We start from the raw sequence: 15,765 nt of genomic DNA, 5'->3' as shown, positions 1-15,765 counted from the left end.
TCCATAATATTTTCATACTTTATTGAATAAATTATACACATTAACATATAAAATCACAAGCGTCTTTAATCGTCCTTTTTCACTGTGACTTTCTGTACGAGTTCTTCACTCCGACAGCTGACGATCGCTCGCTCTAATGACACGTCCTGTGGAGACAAGGGAAGAGGTGTCAGAGACATTGAAACAGTGCCAGGGTCTAGTCTAGTAGTAATGCTGCCGTCCTTTGAACCAGAACCAGAACCCTGGTGGCGTGGGTTCAATCCCTGTTCAGACCCCTATGCCTTACTTTACCATTCTCTTCCTTTCCATTTCATCCCTCACAACATTCATCAGAAAATAGTGAAGTACGGAACTCCACATGGATAGACATTAGGACAGGAGAAGAAGGATGTTATGAAAGTACACACCTGAACAGAGTTGCTCAGACACACGTCTGATGCAATATGACAAATCTACTGTTTTCTTTTCAGACCACTTGTCAAGAAGATTTCCGTTACATTCTAGAATCCTCTCCCTGAGGGTATTTGTGTTACCTGCCTGCCTCTCTCCCTCCCCCTGCCTGCCTCTCTCTCACTCTTCCCTGCCTGCCCCTCTCTCTCCCTGCCTGCCTCTCTCTCTCTCCCTGCCTGCCTCTCTCTCTCTCTCCCTGCCTGCCTCTCTCACTCCCTGCTTCTCTCTCTCCCTGCCTGCCTCTCTCTCTCTCCCTGCCTGCCTGCCTCTCTCTCTTACTCTCCCCTGCCTGCCTCTCTCGCTCCCCCTGCCTGCCTCTCTTTCTCCCTGCCTGCCTCTCTCTCTCTCCCCCTGCCTGCTTCTCCCTCTTTCTCTCCCCCTGCCTGCCTGCCCCTCTCTCCCCCAGCCTGCCTCTCTCTCTCCCCCCTGCCTGCCTCTCCCTCTTTCTCTCCCCCTGCCTGCCTGCCTCTCTCTCTCCCCCTGCCTGCCTGCCTGCCACTCTATCCCCCTGCCTGCCTGCCTGCCTGTCACTCTCTCCCCTGTGGGACTGTGGGACCTTATATAGACAGGCGTGTGCCTTTCCAAATCATGTCCAATCAATTGAATTTACCACAGGTTGACCTCCAATCAAGTTGGAGAAACATCTCAAGGATGATCAATGGAAACAGGATGCACCTGAGCGCAATTTTCAAGGGGTCTGAATACTTTCCGAATGCACTAGTATGAGTTCTGGCCTTGTACTGTAGATCCTTTACTATAGTTATCCCTTGATACACACAAATCCCTATTGGTTTGCTTTGTTTGTAGGCAAAAATTACACACCTATCAAGCACACAATATTGCATTGGAAGGCTTGGTATTAAAGTCCATGGGATGTGTAGTTCAATAATGAGGAATCATGGAGTGGGATATGTAGTTCAATAACTAGAATGAGGAATCATGGAGTGGGATATGTAGTTCAATAATGAGGAATGAGGAATCATGGAGTGGGATATGTAGTTCAATAATGAGGAATCATGGAGTGGGATATGCAGTTCAATAGCTATAATGAGGAATCATGGAGTGGGATATGTAGTTCAATAGCTATAATGAGGAATCATGGAGTGTGATATGTAGTTCAATAACTAGAATGAGGAATCATGGAGTGGGATATGTAGTTCAATAATGAGGAATCATGGAGTGGGATATGCAGTTCAATAACTAGAATGAGGAATCATGGAGTGGGATATGTAGTTCAATAATGAGGAATCATGGAGTGGGATATGCAGTTCAATAGCTATAATGAGGAATCATGGAGTGGGATATGTAGTTCAATAGCTATAATGAAGAATCATGGAGTGGGATATGTAGTTCAATAATGAGGAATCATGGAGTGGGATATGCAGTTCAATAGCTATAATGAGGAATCATGGAGTGGGATATGTAGTTCAATAGCTATAATGAGGAATCATGGAGTGGGATATGTAGTTCAATAGCTAGAATGAGGAATCAAGGAGTGGGATATGTAGTTCAATAATGAGGAATCATGGAGTGGGATATGTAGTTCAATAACTAGAATGAGAAATCACGGCGCGTATGATAGCATGTAGCACTGCCTTGAAGTCTCACTGCCAAATAAGTCCCAGAGAGCCTTGGAACGGTCATGTTGTCAAGGAGGGGATCCAGGTATGTATGGTTGTAGTCACATGACCCAGGCTCCTCTAAACGTGTGTTAACCCTCTAAAGCCCAATGTGACATACATGGCATATACACCGAGTGTACAAAACATTAAGAACACCTTCCCAATATTGAGTTGCACCTCCCTTTTGCCCTCAGAACAGCCTAAATTCGTCGTGGCGTGGACTCTACAAGGTGTCGAAAGCGTTCCACAAGGACGCTGGCCCATGTTGACTCCAATGTGTCACACGGTTGTGTCAAGTTGACTGGATGTCCTTTGGGTGGTGTTCTTGATACACACTGGAAGTGTTGAGCTTTAAAAACCCAGCAGCGTTGCAGTTCTTGACACACTCAAACCGGTGCGCCTGGCACCTACTACCATCCCCCGTTCAAAGGCACTTACATGTTTTGTCTAGCCAATTCTCTGAATGGAACACATACACAATCCATGTCTCAATTGTTAAGGCTTAAAAATCATTCTTTAACCCGTCTCCTCCCCTTCATCTACACTGATTGAAGTGGATTTAACAAGTGACATCATCACGACTTGACTTTCATTTCAGACATAATACATTGAATACAGTTCATACAGGGCATTCGGAAAGTATTCAGACCCCTTGACTTTTTCTACATTTTGTTGCGTTACAGCCTTATCCTAAAATTGATCAAATACATTTTTTCCCTCATCAATCTACACAACACTCCATAATGACATCACAATACCCCATAATGACATCACAATACCCCATAATGACATCACAACACCCCATAAGGACAAAGAAAAAACACAGACATTTTTTTTAAAGCAAAAAAATAAACTTATTTACATAAGTATTCAGACCTTTTGCTCTGAGACTCAAAATTGAGCTACGGTATATCCTGTTTCCATTGATCGTTTCTACAACTTGGAGTCCACCTGTGGTAAATTCAATTGATTGGACATGACTTGGAAAGGCACCCACCTGTCTATATAAGGTCCCACAGTTGACAGTGCATGTCAGAGCAAAAACCAAGCCATGAGGTCGAAGGAATTGTCCGTAGAGCTCCGAGACAGGATTGTGTCGAGGCAGAGATCTGGGGAAGGGTACCAAAAATATTCTGCAGCATTGAAGGTCCCCAAGAACACAGTGGCCTCCATCATTCATAAATGGGAGAAGTTTGGAACCACCAAGACCCTTCCTAGAGCTGGCCGCCCTGCCAAACTGAGCAATCGGGGGAGAAGGGCCTTGGTCAGGGAGGTGACCAAGAACCCTATGGTCACTCTGACATAGCTATAACGTTCCTCTGTGGAGATGAGAGAACCTTCCAGAAGGACAACCATCTCTGCAGCACTCCACCAATCAGGCCTTTATGGTAGAGTGGCCAGATGGTGGCTACACTTCAGTAAAAGGCACATGACAGTCCGCTTGGAGTTTACCAAAAGGCACCTAAAGGACTCTCAGACCATGAGAAACAAGGTTCTCTGGTCTGACGAAATCTAGATTGAATTCTTTGTCCTGGAGGATACCTGACATCATCTCTACGGTGAAGCATGGTGGTGGCAGCATCATGCTGTGGGGATGTTTTTCAGCAGCAGGGACTGGGAGACTAGTCATAAATACAACCCACATTTTAACGGCTATGTTCTGATTTCAACGTGATGTCGATATGAGTGCTGAAAATAAAAGAAAACTAGCGTTGCGCTTACCTTTCCGCATTGAAACCAAATGCAACAATCCAACATCTAGCTGTCGGTCTTCTCCAAGTTGTCCTGAACCAGGGATATTACACAGTACATATTATTCCCAGTCTGGAACTTTGGTGTGACTCCGCCCCCTCTCGTTCTATTGATTTCAACATATGTATTTATTATGGATCCCCATTATTTCCTGTCAAGGCAGCAGCTACTCTTCCTGGGGTTTATTATGGATCCCCATTATTTCCTGTCAAGGCAGCAGCTACTCTTCCTGGGGTTTATTATGGATCCCCATTATTTCCTGTCAAGGCAGCAGCTACTCTTCCTGGGGTTTATTATGGATCCACATTAGTTCCTGCCAAAGCAGCAGCTCCTCTTCCTGGGGTTTATTATGGATCCCCATTATTTCCTGTCAAGGCAGCAGCTACTCTTCCTGGGGTTTATTATGGGATCCTCATTACTTCCTGCCAAGGCAGCAGCTACTCTTCCTGGGGTTTATTATGGATCCCCATTATTTCCTGTCAAGGCAGCAGCTACTCTTCCTGGGGTTTATTATGGATCCCCATTAGTTCCTGCCAAGGCAGCAGCTACTCTTCCTGGGGTTTATTATGGGATCCTCATTAGTTCCTGCCAAGGCAGCAGCTACTCTTCCTGAGGTTTATTATGGATCCCCATTAGTTCTTAACCTTGGATTAATTCTCTTAACCTTGGATTAATTCTCTTAACCTTGGATTAATTCTCTTAACGTTGGATAATCTGACAGACATTTGTGAGGATTACAAGTATGCTTTAACGTTGTGGTGATTATACTGTAGGTCGTTCCGTAATGAATTTATACTTACCGTTCCTACCATAGTGATGACAGTGTTCCTTCATACTTACCGTTAGTACCGTAGTGATGACAGTGTTATTGTTTTGGTCACTCTATAAAATCAGTTATCTTTTGGCAAATTTCATTTTCACGGTTGTATTTTTTCACGGTTTCAGAGTTTCCCAAATTCACTCTCAAAAACCACACTTTTAAATGAGAAAAACCACACAAATTTTATGCTTTAAGCTTAAAAATCAAATCACAAGACCACTTTGGAGGTCTGGGAACAATTCTTTGGCAGGTGTAGTTGCCCTTCCATTCAATTGCACACCTAGCAAGTAGACCGCTGTGTTTGGCTAGTGGCGTTTTTGTCCTGTACAATGTACCAGGTAGGCTACATGTGATGGCAGAGTTAGAAACAAGAAAAAAAAGACCCATGATCGATACAAACAATCAAGATAATTATTCTGCAAAGTAGGCCACCTTCATTTGAAAAGGTTTTTGGGGGAAGCCTTCAGAATGTTCCTTTAAACAGCGCATGGGGGGGCCTCCTCTCAGAGTCAGGTTCCTCTCAAGGTTTTGTTCCTAGGGTTTTTTTTGGGGGGGGGGGGGTGTCAAAAGCATTTTGACAAATGTAAAAAAGGACGATGTAAATTTGATTGATTGATAACGGGAGTGTTGCCCACCTCTCTTGTTCTTGGGGAACTTCTTTGCGTCGGTTGTTCTTCAGAGGCAGTAGTTTGGAGATGATATCTAGTACCACTACGTAGAAGTCCACATTATCTTCCAAGATCTACATTACAAAGAACAGAGAACACAGGAAATATTAACAAAAAGTGTGTGAGTGATGTGTGTGGGTGGGGGGTGTGAGAGAGACAGAAACAGAAGGGGGAAAGATTGAATTTCCCTCAGAGAGCGAAAGAACTTTGTGACACTCACTCTCTGCACAAGGTCGGCTCCTCCCACAAACGCTGCTCCGTTCTCCTGGGCTACTTTGGCTTGATCAGGATTCTGACAAGAACAGACAGTATCCTTCATTTATATTTACTACAGTATGAACACAAGGCAGAGCACCATGGGACCTATCCTGACATGGGCTGCATTTACACAGGCAGCCCAATTCTGATCTTTAGCCCAACTATTAGCAAAAGTCAACTCCAGTGTTATGGTGTGGTACAGTGTAGTAGGTGTGTTTACTGGAACTAGGAATTCCCCGATGTACAAATATAATATGCTTGGCTGAACCTTTGATCCAAAGCGACGTACAAAACAATATATGCACTCACTGTAATGTAAAGTGTAATGTGTTTGATCCCTGCAGGAACTGAACCACGCGACCTTGATGTTGTTAGTGCCACTCTCTTGCTAACTGGGGCACAAACAGAACGATGTTCATATACATACATATATATATATATATATATATATATATACATATATATATATATATACATATATATATATACATATATATATATATATATATATATATATATATATATATATATATATACACACACACAATATACAGTACCAGTCAAAAGTTTGGACAAACCTACTTTTAAACAATTTTCTACATTGTAGAATAATAGTAAAGACATCAACACTATGAAATAACACATATCGAATCATGTAGTAACCAAAAAAGTGTTAAAACATTTTTTTTCTCTAAATACATTTTATATTTGAGATTCTACAAAGTAGCCACCCTTTGCCTTAATGACAGCTTTGCACACTCTTGGCATTCTCTCAACCAGCTTCATGAGTTAGTCACTACTTTTCTACAATGTAAATAATTGTAAAATAAAAATGCTAGAAATGAGTAGGTTTGTCCAAACTTTTGACTGGTACTGTACATCACTGCCAGTTCTAGTTGCCATACAGATTATACACAGTGCATTCGGAAAGTACTCAGACCCCTTGACTAATATTTTGTTACGTTACAGCCTTATTCTTAAATTAAAAATATATAAAAAATAAAAAAGAATCAATCTACCCCATAATGACAAAGAAAAATATTGTTGCAAACGTATAAATACAAAAAAACTGAAATATCACATTTACATAAATATTCAGACCCTTTACTCAGTACTTTGTTGAAGCACCTTTGGCAGTGATTACAGCCTCAAGTCTTCTTGGGTATGACGCTACAAGTTTGGCACACCTGTATTTGGGGAGTTTCTCCCATTCTCCTCTACAGATCCTTTCAAGCTGTCAGGTTGGATGGGGAGCGTCGCTGCACAGCTATTTTCAAGTCTCTCCACAGATGTTAGATCGGGCTCTAGCTGGGCTACTCAAGGACATTCAGAGACTTGACCATTCTACCATGTAGGCCTGATTGGTAGAGTGCTGCAGAGAAGGTTGTCCTTTTGGAAGGTCACCTCCCTGACCAAGGCCCTTCTCCCTCAATTGGCCCGGGCACCCAGCTCTAGGAAGAGTCTTGGTGGTTCCAAACTTCTTGCATTTCAGAATGATGGAGGCCACTGTGTTCTTGGGGACCTTCAATGCTGCAGACATTTTTTGTTGCCCTTCCCCAGATCTGTGCCTCGACACAATCCTGTCTCGGTGCTCTACAGACAATTCCTTCCATCTCATGGCTTGGTTTTTTTCTCTGACATGCACCGTCAACTCTGGGACCTTATATAGACAGGTGTGTCTTTCCAAATCTTGTCCAATAAATTGAATTTATCACAGATTGACTCCAAACAAGTTGAAGAAACATCTCAAGAATTATCAATGGAAATGCACCTGAGCTCAATTTCGAGTCTCATAGTAAAGGTTCTGAATACTAGTGGTTAGAGAGTTGGGCCAGTAACCGAAAGGTTACTGGATCAAATCCCAGAGCTGACAAGGTAAAAATCTTTCATTCTGCCCCTGACCAAGGCAGTTAACTCACTATTACCGGGGCGCCGAAGACGTGGATGTTGATTCAGAGGCGAAGACGTGGATGTTGATTATGTCAGCCTCCAGCACCTCTCTGATTCAGAGGGGTTGGGTTAAATGCAGGAAGACATTTCAGTTGAAGGCATTCCGTTGTACAACTGACTAGGTATCACCCCTTTCCCCTTTTGTAAATAAGGTAATTCAGTTTTATATTTATTTTGCAAACATTTCTAAAAGCCTGTTTTCGCTTTGTCATTATGGGGTATTGTGTGTAGATTGATGAGGGAAAAAGTTGATTTAATCAATTTTAGAATAAGGCTGTAACGTAACAAAAATGTGGAAAAAGTCAAGAGGTCTGAATCATTTCCAAATGTACTGTATTTCCATGTATACATCACTGTCAGATCAACAAGGGATTTCAATAGAATGACTGATTAACATGTAAATGACTTAGGGACTCGGTAAGGTCCATCAAGGAAGACATAACATAAATCAAACGAATAAATTAGCTATTGATGTTGGAAACAGCACACAGGAGATTTTAAAAAAGACACAGAATAAAGGCTACTGTTAAGTCACATAACCTACCTCTGTAAAAATTGAAACTTCGTTGACTTCTGTCTTGAACAAGTAAATAAAACTGTGCTGACAAAGGGATCCACTTTTTTTTCCTGGAAGAGAAGATTGAAAACATTCATGGTAATATATTGCTGTGTTGCCTGCGACATCAAAAGCCTACATTAAAAACCCAATATGTGGCAAGCAGATGAAGGAATCTGGATTTTACTCAACCACGTTTACCATCCTAGGTCACCATGACAACATAATGCGTGCGCCACAAATGGAACCGCTATCCCCCCCATTGTGCATGACTTTTCACCTATTGGGCCCTGGTCAAACGCAGTACCTGTTAATATCAGGGTTACTGCCTCCCGGGTGGCGCAGTGGTTAAGGGCAGCGGCGCCAGCTGTGCCATCAGAGACCCTGGGTTCGCACCCAGGCTCTGTCGTAACCTGCCGCGACCGGGAGGTCCGTGGGGGCGACTCACAATTGGCCTAGCGTCGTCCGGGTTAGGGAGGGCTTGGTCGGTAGGGATGTCCTTGTCTCATCGCGCACCAGCGACTCCTTTGGCGGGCCTTGCGCAGTGCACGCTAACCAAGGTTGCCAGGTGCACCTTGGTGCGGCTGGCTTCCGGGTTGGATGCGCGCTGTGTTAAGAAGCAGTGCGGTTGGTTGGGTTGTGTATCGGAGGACGCATGGCTTTTGACCTTTGTCTCTCCCGAGCCCGTACGGGAGTTGTAGCGATGAGACAAGATACTAAAAAACAATTGGATACCACGAAATTGGGGAGAAAAAGGGGTAAAAATTCAACAACAAAAAAATACAAAAATAAATACCCGGGTTACGTACACATCATCCACCGGTGCCCATACAGTTTGTGACGACCTGTGTTGTCAATAACCAGTTTCTCCTCTCTTTTGTCTTTGACATTTCTTTTTTTTTTAAAGGCCCTGTGGAAAGACGACATTTATGTTAAAAAGGTCGGTGTTGTCTGGCTTATGGAGCGGACCTTATAAATGCAAACTAGGCTAATAGGTATGTAAATGATCATTCAAAACAAAAAACTAAATGTTATGTTCAATCAGTCTATGGTGCGAAAAGGAGAAATTGGAAAGCATTCGATGAGGGTGTGTGTGTGATGACTTACTTCGCGGCAGCATAGATCCTAACAGGGAGATGTCTGGGTGCAGTCTGAGAGACATTTCAGTATGTTGGATCACCAACCATCAGGAGATGTCTGGCATCCTGCTAAAACTAAGAGAATTGAAGCATTGCGAGTCAGTAAGTATCCCAGCCGGACTTCACAGCTGTTCAGTTGAATGCGGTTTGATTGTTTGAAGTATAGGTGCAATTTCACCACACAATCTGTAAAACTTTAGCAAGTTAGATAAACACGGTACGCATAAAATCATTCCAAAAGGATAGTAGGTGAATAAAACGCGTACAGGAATCTGATTAAAAAGAAGTCATAGACGAGAGATACTGCGTTCAAACAGGCAGCCTAATTCTGATGTTTTTTTTCTCCACTTATGGGTTTTTTGACCAATCACATCAGATATTTTTTTCAGGGCTGATCTGATTGGTCAAAAGACCCCTTAGCGAAAAGAAACATCAGATTAGGTAGGGCTGCCCGTCTAAATGCAGCCAGAGAGATAGTGACGTTACGTTTGATACCGGAGCTCGCGAGGCGTCGAAATTGCTAAGCATTTTACTTCGAGGCAGTGAGTTGAGTGACTCAACAATGAGCGTCGAATTTGGTTAATCGAAAATGTAACGGCTTATTTTCTACGTGTTGGTTTTATTTGATTAAATAGAAGTTGCGTAATAATTAGGTTGTTACGAGTGTACTGATTTAAGTAGGACTCGTGACATCCAGGAAACTTTGAGGTCCCACCTGATCTTGCCTCGTCCTGACCGCCTTCCGTTCTTTAAGGAATGTAGTTTCATTGTTAGAGGGGCCACTACAGTATCAGGTCAATATAAAAGTATAATCTGATGCAGCCCAAGAGTCAGACAGGCTGCGTTTACACAGGCAGATCAATTCTGAAGTTTTTTTTTTTCTTCCCGCAAATTGGTCTTTTGACCAATCACATCACCTGTGTAACTGTCACACCGGCCAACATTACTGGACAGCTTCATTAACAAGATAGCTAGCTAGAGAATTGCCTGGAAACCCGATGTTGCATTGAATTGTATGTCAGGCAGAAATTAGCATTTGAATCAGTAAAGTTTCCTCTAACGAACCTCTACAAGTCAGAATGTTGAAAACAATTAGATTTTAAAGTACTGTACTGGTTGTCTGTGCGGTTGGTCCTTTTTGGCGGTAGGAATGTGAGACAATATATCCACAGGAAAGTAGAATTACAAGAACCTTTCAAAAAGCACTGGTAGAGCGTTCAGATTTCCATCACCCGAAGCATGCGGACAAGATAACAACACATGCACACTTGCCGAGCAGGTGCATGTGTTGACATGGTTCTGCGCGAGTTGTGAACTTCAACAACAACTACGCAGAGGATAATCTAATAGTATTAGCAGGACGCCACCGAGGACACAAACACTTTGGTGGAAAGCTGCTGCCGTCCCATGTGACAAAAGCAGTGATGTGGCATCTCTAAAGGAATCGATGACAACACTTGGTATGTAAAAGCACAAACACAACATTTTGATTATTTAAATTTACCTCCAACATGATTGGCACTACTTTTATTCATCTCACATTTTCTCTGTTATTTCCTGTTTTTACAGCTTCGATTCTCTAGAGCCTGGTGTCGTCGCCAAGGACCGTGTGGACTCAGTCGGGACCAGGTTTCAGCTGCTATGGCAATGCTGAAATCCTTCCTCCCATGGATGGTCTGCCTGTACAAGCACCACCTGGACTGGACACAGCTAGACAAACTTATATTTTTGAGAAGATCAGGGAGTTTTGCGACGAAGAGGCTAAGGATATCACATGCCGTGCAGCAAAGTCAAGGGCAGGACAGAAACAGGCTCTCCGAATGCGTCGTACTACACTGGCTCCAACGCTCGGATGTGGCAGGCTTGCAAACTATTACAGATTACAAAGGGAAGCACAGCCATTAGCTGCCCAGTGACACAAGCCTACAAGACGAGCTAAATTACTTCTATGCTCGCATCGAAGCAAATGACACTGAAACATGCATGAGAGCACCAGCTGTTCCAGACGACTGTGTGATCACACTCTCCATAGCCGGACAGGTCAACATTCACAAGGACAAGGGCCAGGATGTGTACTCCGAGCATGCGCTGACCAACCAGCAAGTGTCTTCACTGACATTTTCAACCTGTCCCTGACAGTCTTTAATATCAACATGTTTCAAGTAGACCACCATAGTCCCTGTGCCCAAGAGCACAAAGGTAACCTGCCTCAATCACTACCGACCCATAACACTCACGTCTGTAGTCATGAAGTGCTTTGAAAGGCTGGTCATGGCTCACAACACCATTGTCCCAGAAACCCTAGACCCACTCCAATTTTCATACCACCCCAACATACCACCCCAACGGATCCATGATGCAATCTCTATTAGAGGTCGACCAATTAATCGGAATGGCCGATTAATTAGGGACGATTTCAAGTTTTCCTAAGAATCGGAAATCCTTTATTTAACTAGGCAAGTCAGTTAAGAACACATTCTTCTTTTCGATGACGGCCTAGGAACGTTCTGCCTCGACAGATTTTTACCTTGTCAGCTCTAGGGATCCAATCTTGCAACCTTAGTTAACTAGTCCAACGCTCTAACCAACTGATTACATTGCACTCCACGAGGAGCCTGCCTGTTACGCGAATGCAGTAAACCAAGGTAAGTTGCTAGCTAGCATTAAACTTATCTTATAAAAAACAATCAACGACTGTCGTTGCTCCAATGTGTATTTAACCATAAACATCAATGCCTTTCTTAAAATCAATACACAAGTATATATTTTTAAACCTGCATATTTAGCTAAAAGAAATCCAGGTTAGCAAGCAATATTAACCAGGTGAAATTGTGTCACCTCTTGCGTTCATTGCACGCAGAGTCAGGTTATATGCAACAGTTTGGGCCGCCTGGCTCTTTGCGAACTAATTTGCCAGAATTTTACGTAATTATGACATAACATTGAAGGTTGTGCAATGTAACAGGAATATTTAGACTCATGGATGCCACCCGTTAGATAAAATACGGAACGGAATAAACGTTTTGTTTTTGAGGTGATAGTTTCCGGATTTGACCTAAGGCTCGTATTTCTGTGTGTTTATTATAGATAAGTCTATGATTTGATATTTGATAGAGCAGTCTGACTGAGGGGTGGTAGGCAGCAGCAGGATCGTAATAGTTAAAGGTATATGGTTTAAAGAAATAGTCGACGCGTTATAATTCCTGTAATAACTTGCGGCTGAACTTGAAAGGGGTTCCTTCTCCTTATTTTACCGTTCATGTCTTCCATACAGAATGTCTTGATCTACTTCAGATAAGGTCTGTGTTTCGTTCAGGCTTAAACCGCCTCTGTTCATGTCTTCCATAGAGAATGTCTTGATCTACTTCAGATAAGGTCTGTGTTTCTTTCAGGCTTAAACGCCTCGGCATTTTGATCCCCGTGTAAATCTCACTAGGATAAGGTAACATTTGTCAAAATATTTTCAGAAATCCACTCTATAAAAAAAGTGATCTTCGCTTATATTTAGCCAATATTGATCAGAGTTACCTTGTCCTATGGATAGCTACACAGTTATAAAATTGGCAAGGTGGTGTAAGCCGACACGAAACACAGACCTTATTTTAAGTGAATCTAAAAATATCCTATGGAATAAATGAATGAATGAACCGCTTTTCAGATTTTGCTAGAAGGTGTCATGGGAATTATGACTCGCACTTTGGTAGTCAATTCTTACCATGTCCATTATTAAAATAGGATTTCCTGCATATAGAAATTACAGTTTCTGTTTTCAACATTCATCATTCATGTTATTTGAGATTAAATTGATTTAATTTATGTATTATATTAAGTCAAAATAAAAGTTACATAAAATACGGAACGGTTCCGTATTTCACTGAAAGAATAAACGTCTTGTTTTCGAGATGATAGTTTCCGGATTTGACCATATTAATGACCTAAGGCTCGTATTTCTGTGTGTAATTATGTTATAATTAAGTCTGTGATTTGATAGAGCAGTCTGACTGAGCGGTGGTAGGCAGCAGCAGACTCGTAAGCATTCATTCAAACAGCACTTTAGTGCGTTTGCCAGAAGCTCTTCGCTGTGCTTCAAGCATTGAGCTGTTTATGACTTCAAGCCTATCAAATCCCGAGATTAGGCTAGTGTAACTGATGTGAAATGGCTAGCTAGTTAGCGGGGTGTGCGCTAATAGTCCTTCAATTGGTGACGTCACTCGTTCTGAGACCTTGAAGTAGTTGTTCCCCTTGCTCTGCAAGGGCCACGGCTTTTGTGGAGCGATGGGTAACGATGCTTTGAGGGTGGCTGTTGTCGTTGTGTTCCTGGTTCGAGCCCAGGTAGGGGCGAGGAGAGGGACGGAAGCTATACTGTTACACTGGCAATACTAAACTGCCTATAATAACATCCAATAGTCAAAGGTATATGAAATACAAATGGTATAGAGAGAAATAGTCCTATAATTCCTATAATAACTACAACCTAAAACTTCTTACCTGGGAATATTGAAGACTCATGTTAAAAGGAACCACCAGCTTTCATATGTTCTCCTGTTCTGAGCAAGGAACTTAAACGTTAGCTTTTTTACATGGCACATATTGCACTTTTACTTCTCCAACACTTTGTTTTTGCATTATTTAAACCAAATTGAATATGTTTCATTATTTTAGACTAAATTGATTTTATTGATGTATTATATGATGTATTATATTAAAGTTAAAATAAAAGTGTGCATTGTTCATTCAGTATTGTTGTAATTGTCATTATTACAAACATATATATATATATATATATATATATATATATATATATAAAAATCTTGCGATAAATTGGTATGGGCTTTTTTTTGGTCCTCCAATAATTGCTATCGGTGTTAAAATATCATAATCGGTCGACCTACAGAAGGTAGTGTGTACGGCCCAGTACATCACTGGGACCAGGCTTCCTGCCACCCAGGACCTCTATACCAGGCAGTGTCAGAGGAAGGCCCTAAAAATTGTCAAAAACTCCAGCCACCCAAGTCATAGACTGTTCTCTTTGCTAACACACTGCAAGCGGTAGCAGAGCGCCAAGTCTAGGTCCAAAAGACTTCCTAACAGCTTCTACCCCAAGCCATAAAACTTCTGAACAGCTAATCAAATTATTACTCATGCTACTCAAGACTATTTGCGTTGCCCCCCTCCACTCTCTTTTACACTGCTGCTACTCTCTGTTTATTATCTATGCATAGTCACTTTGACTCTACCTACATGCACATATTACCTCAATTACCGCAACTAACCTGTACCCCCGCACATTGACTCTGTACCGGTACCCACTGTATATAGCCTCCACATTGACTCTGTACTGTAATACCCTGTATATTGCCTCCACATTGACTCTGTACCGTAATACCCTGTATATAGCCTCCACATTGACTCTGTACCGTAATACCCTGTATATAGCCTCCACATTGACTGTGTACCGTAATACCCTGTATATAGCCTCCACATTGACTCTGTACCGTAATACCCTGTATATAGTCTCCACATTGACTCTGTACCGTAATACCCTGTATATAGCCACCACATTGACTCTGTACCGTAATACCCTGTATATAGCCTCCACATTGACTCTGTACCGTAATACCCTGTATATAGCCTCCACGTTGACTCTGTATATAGCCTTTACTGCTGCTCTTTTTTGCTCTACTTATCTATTTTTTATTTAATTAACACTTATTTGATTTTGTTTTGGGAATATAGATTATTTTGTTATAGATTACTTAGCAAGATGTGGCTGGTGGTTATAGCATTTCTTACACATGACCCATCAATATAGACAAGTGCGGCTGGGTAAGAATCATCTAACATTTATAAATATATTTATCTGGACACTTTCGATTTACCTGGAATGTTTCCTTATTGTAGGCTACTACTTTTAGTCTTAATCTTTACTACACTACTCACTGTTTAGCACATGACCTCACATGAATCCTTAAAGAGATGTGTGGGCCAGGTTTAAGAGGGTGTAAACGATGCTGAATGTGTGTAGACAAAGGAGAGCTCTCAAGTAGGTACCAAAACATTCAAAGGCCATTTTCTCAAAAGTGAGTTTACAAGTTTATCAACTTTCAAAGCAGAATTACTTTCCCATTGTTCCTGAGCTGTAGTGTATGATATATCATTTTGTAGCTCTGAGTCTACTTTTATCCAATGTAAAAAACACAATTTCAAACTTTGATACATAAGACCGAATCCAGGTGGTTGGTCATCATAGTGGTCTCTGACATCATAGTGGTCTCTGACATCATTAGTGGTCTCTGACATCATAGTGGTCTCCGACATCATAGTGGTCTCCGACATCATAGTGGTCTCCGACATCATAGTGGTCTCCGACATCATAGTGGTCTCCGAAATTATAGTGGTCTCTGACATCATTAGTGGTCTCTGACATCATTAGTGGTCTCTGACATCATTAGTGGTCAGAATCGCTCAGGTGGAACAAACTTAAACTTGCAGCTTTTTTCAATGCTGATTTGAATGTCATTGAGAAAACAAAGAGGTGTCTTTCTGAATT

The 15,765-nt window shown here is 41.9% G+C and overlaps 1 non-coding gene across 6 annotated transcripts; it reads right to left on the bottom strand.

The window, feature by feature from the left end:
• LOC110536455 (uncharacterized) lies at window positions 1–13,863 on the bottom strand. Of its 6 annotated transcripts, XR_016484720.1 has the most exons (7): window positions 9,184–13,863; window positions 8,873–8,986; window positions 8,065–8,147; window positions 5,880–5,962; window positions 5,533–5,604; window positions 5,280–5,386; window positions 1–146 (listed from the first exon to the last, which is right to left on the bottom strand). It is a non-coding gene; the product is annotated as an uncharacterized LOC110536455 (transcript). The 6 variants fall into 6 exon arrangements; XR_016484716.1 differs by having other exon boundaries at window positions 1–5,386; XR_016484721.1 differs by lacking the exon at window positions 5,880–5,962.
• Window positions 13,864–15,765: the final 1,902 nt, after the last annotated feature.

The sequence above is a fragment of the Oncorhynchus mykiss genome, chromosome 11, assembly GCF_057628025.1.
Source record: "Oncorhynchus mykiss isolate SJ-2025 chromosome 11, ASM5762802v1, whole genome shotgun sequence".
NCBI lineage: Eukaryota > Metazoa > Chordata > Actinopteri > Salmoniformes > Salmonidae > Oncorhynchus > Oncorhynchus mykiss.
Note: the sequence above shows the minus strand (reverse complement) of the source record. Positions and strands in the feature narration are given on the sequence as shown.